The sequence below is a fragment of the Hyperolius riggenbachi genome, chromosome 1 (genome assembly GCF_040937935.1).
Source record: "Hyperolius riggenbachi isolate aHypRig1 chromosome 1, aHypRig1.pri, whole genome shotgun sequence".
Taxonomy (NCBI): Eukaryota; Metazoa; Chordata; class Amphibia; order Anura; family Hyperoliidae; genus Hyperolius; species Hyperolius riggenbachi.
The window spans coordinates 358,924,988-358,929,436 of record NC_090646.1 but is presented as its reverse complement, the minus strand read 5'-3'; positions in this window follow the sequence as shown (position 1 = coordinate 358,929,436).

The window sequence follows — 4,449 nt, the reverse complement described above, 5'->3', positions numbered from 1 at the left end:
GTATTCAGAGAGGGGCATGGTGAGTCCGTGGCAGATTTCATTTTTTTTTGTCGCAAGTTAGAAGAAATGGAAACTTTTTTGTTTTTGTTTTTTTTTGGTCACAAAGTGTCATTTTCCGCTTACTTGTGACAAAAAAATAATATCTTCTATGAACTCACTATGCCTCTCAGTGAATACTTTGGGATGTCTTCTTTCCAAAATGGGGTCATTTGGGGGGTATTTATACTATCCTGGAATTCTAGCCCCTCATGAAACATGACAGGGGGTCAGAAAAGTCAGAGATGCTTGAAAATGGGAAAATTCACTTTTTGCACCATAGTTTGTAAACGCTATAACTTTTACCCAAACCAATAAATATACGCTGAATGGGGTTTTTTTTAATCAAAAACATGTTTGTCCACATTTTTCGCGCTGCATGTATACAGAAATTTTACTTTATTTGAAAACTGTCAGCACAGAAAGTTAAAAAAAAATCATTTTTTTGCCAAAATTCATGTCTTTTTTGCTGAATATAATAAAAAGTAAAAATCGCAGGAGCAATCAAATAGCACCAAAAGAAAGCTTTTTTAGTGACAAGAAAAGGAGCCAAAATTCATTTAGGTGGTAGGTTGTATGAGCGAGCAATAAACCGTGAAAGCTGCAGTGGTCTGAATGGAAAAAAAGTGGCAGGTCCTTAAGGGGTAGAAAGCCCTAGGTCCTCAAGTGGTTAACTACCAGATTAGTACAGTATAATCTCATTATAGTAAACTCCAAAGGACCAGGAAAAGTGGTTTACTATATCGGACATTATCCTAGAAATAGCCCAACATGCCCTGGTACATTCTCTGCTGCAAAGGGCCAACTCTGTCCTCCCATTGGAGGTACAGTACAAGCACTTGCATATTTGGTGGACTACAAGGTTAAGTATTCCTTAACCTATTTTGGTTCCTGGACGTAGTTTCTACGTCCAGGAACCATGCGCGCTACCGCGCGCCCCCGCGGCCGGTCGTGCACGCGCACTCCCGGCCGCGGATTCGGTAGCCAAGGAATTAATGTATCGGGCTACGGAGCCCGATCATTGATTCCTCTCCCCTGCTGAAAAAGCGACAGCTTCTCTCGGAAGCTGAGCTTTTTCTGGCCGTCTTCTTCCTGATGCGTCACTCTAAGCGCGTGCTACGCTTAGTGACGTCATGTAAACAAACTCATGGCCGCCATCTTGTGGCCAAAAAGTAATACTACACCTGGAAAAAAAAAAACCACAGAATTAACACACATTTACATTATAAATCTATTGTTTACCTCCCACCCTCCCAAAAGTACCCTAATAAAATTTTTAGTATAAAAAAAAAAAAAAAACATGTAAATATTTACCTAAGGGTCTAAACTTTTTAAATATCAATGTAAAGATGAAATATTTCTATATTTTTTTATTTTAAACTTGTAAATAGTGATAGATGCAAAATGGAAAAAATGCACCTTTATTTCCAAATAAAATATTGTCGCCATACATTGTGATAGGGACATAATTTTAACGGTGTAATAACCGGGACATATGGGCATATACAATACGTGAGTTTTAATTATGGAGGTATGTATTATTTTAAAACTATAATGGCTGAAACCTGAGAAATAATGAATTTTTCCATTTTTTTCTTATTCTTCCTGTTAAAATGCATTTACAGTAAAGTGGCTCTTAGCAAAATGTACCCCCCAAAGAAAGCCTAATTGGTGACGGAAAAAACAAGATATAGATCAGTGCATTGTGATAAGTAGTGATAAAGTTATAGGCTAATGAATGGGAGGTGAACATTTCTCACGTGAAAACGACGGAACCTGAATGGGTTAAAGGGAACCTTAACTGAGAGGGATATGGATGTTTCCTTTTCAGCAATACCAGTTGCTTGGCAGTGTTGCTGATTTCTTTGGCTGCAGTAGTGGCTGAATCACACCAGAAACAAGCATGCAGCTAATCTAGTCTGACTTCAGTCAGAGCACCTGATCTGCATGCTTGTTGAGGTGCTGTGGCTAAAAGTATTAGAGACACAGGCTCAGCAGGAGAGTCAGGCAACTGGTATTATTTTAGAAGGAAAAAATCCATATCCTCTGTTTAGGGTTCCCCTTTAACCACCCTGGCGTTCTATTTATTGCGGCCGCAAAAAAAAAAATTGGTTTAATTTAGTGTAGCTAGTCCTAGGCTAGCTACACTTGTCCCCCAGCAATGACCCTGCCCCTGATCACCGCCGGCGATAGTCACCTGGCCGCGATGGCTGAGACGTCTGCAATAGCTTCAGGCGTTGCTATGGTGAAGATTGGGTCTGACATCATGCGTAGTTCCAATCACCGCCATCGCGACCCTTGGAGGCTATGGGGGGGGGGGGGGGATAATGTATAAAACAGTGGCAATTGGAGGGGTGATGTAGCTAACTAAGTGCTAGCTGCACCCCCTCCGAAAATTTGGTTAAAAAAGACCCTCCAGGGCCTGAGAAATCCACCGCAGCGGTAATGGATGAGCTGAACTTGTCATTACCGCCTAGGTGGTTAAGGCTGAATAGCCAGGCTGCACAATCACTGTCACAGTATCCAGGGCTCCTTAAAAATTGCATCCATCACTGAATAGAGCCAGCCACTCGCTTCCTGTGAGTGGCTCCAGTAACTCGCTTCCTGTGAGTGGCTGCACCGTGTTCCATCCACGGTGCAGCATGCGTCCTGCAAAACTTTCTGGTCACACTTAGGCCGGGTTTCCACTGCTCCGAATCCGGGCTGATTCCCCGCCCACGAATTCGGATGGATTTCAGCAGCCTGTAGAAGTCTATGAGAGCCATCCGAATTCGTGGCCGAGGAAAAATCTGAGGCCCTGCAGCACAATTCCGTGCGTAGCTGTTCGAATCCCATAGCCGCGCATAGCTAGAGGGATTCAGCTGCGAGAGGCAGCAGCTGTGCTAGCATCGCTTCTCGCAAGACGCATGCAGCCGCACAAATGGAAACATAGCCTAAAGCCAATCATGAAGTCTCTCCAAAATGCAGCCAATCATGATAAGCCACTCACATCTAATGCGAGTGGCTCTGATACCTCCGCTGGCTGGACTTACACTCTCCTTAGTTTTGCAGCAAGTAGGCCCATTCTGATCTGCACTACAAGTGAAAGTAGCCTATGCTGCACTCCACACGCTACCAGGAGCATCATCGCTAACAAAGAGATACCTGGGAGTGTGTATAATCCTGGGGGAGGATTCTTACGATAGTTTTATTGGTGATTGCAAAGTGGAAATGGTAACACTGCATTCTCTTGTTTATATTCACATTATTCCTCATTTTCCCCAGGCTGCTTATTTGTACAGTACTGTATATCCAGTGTCATTCTTCTTGTCTTACAAATATTAGGCATCAACTCGCCTGCAACCAGCTTTAAGAGTACAGCCTACCATGGGTTTCACATTGACATATGATGCATATACTGCCCACTGTTTTCTATATCCAAAGTCATTGCCACGTAGGGCCCAAAAAACATGTATTATATAAGAGTTTATACCAGGCGTTGCTCCCATAGACTTATAATGGAGATTGGCCGGAACCTGGAGAGGTAGCTTACTATACCAGTTTATTATGAGATTATACTGTATAGCGCCTTTTCAGGGAGTGCTGTTGTAAAGAATGGGAATTAAGAATCTCCTATTAAGTGATGATTAGTTCACAGTGGTAAACTTCAGGACGGGGCATGTGCAAGTACAGTCTGCACAGGTCCAGTAGAGGGAAGTGCTAGTGCACATATTTTCTTCCCTCTGCAGACTGTACATGCCTAGTGCGGTTAAGCTTGTCCCCAGCCAATGCTCATAGCCAGAAGAAACCTATTTGACTTGCTGGTTTGAATAAGTATAGAGGGAGCCAGCACTAGAATGGTGTGGTTTAACCTCCCCGGCGTTCTATTGAGATCGCCAGGGAGGCTGCGGGAGGGGTTTTTTTTTAATAAAAAAAAATCTATTTCATGCAGCCAACTGAAAGTTGGCTGCATGAAAGCCCACCAGAGGGCGCTCCGGAGGCGTTCTTCTGATCGCCTCCGGCAAGCATAAGTAACAAGGAAGGCTGCAATGAGCAGCCTTCCTTGTTTGGCTTTCCTCGTCGCCATGGCGACGAGCGGAGTGACGTCATGGACGTCAGCCGACGTCCTGACGTCAGCCGCCTCCGATCCAGCCCTTAGCGCTGGCAGGAACTGATTGGTCCGGCTGCGCAGGGCTCGGGCGGCTGGGGGGACCCTCTTTCGCCGCAGAGCGGCGGCGATCAGGCAGCACACGCGGCTGGCAAAGTGTCGGCTGCGTGTGCTGCTTTTTATTTGAGAAAAATCGGCCCAGCAGGGCCTGAGCGGCAGCCTCCGGCGGTGATGGACGAGCTGAGCTCGTCCATACCGCTCAGGAGGTTAAAAGAATCTGGGTAAGCTAGACAATGCCAAAAACAGAACTTCAAAAGAAAACATAA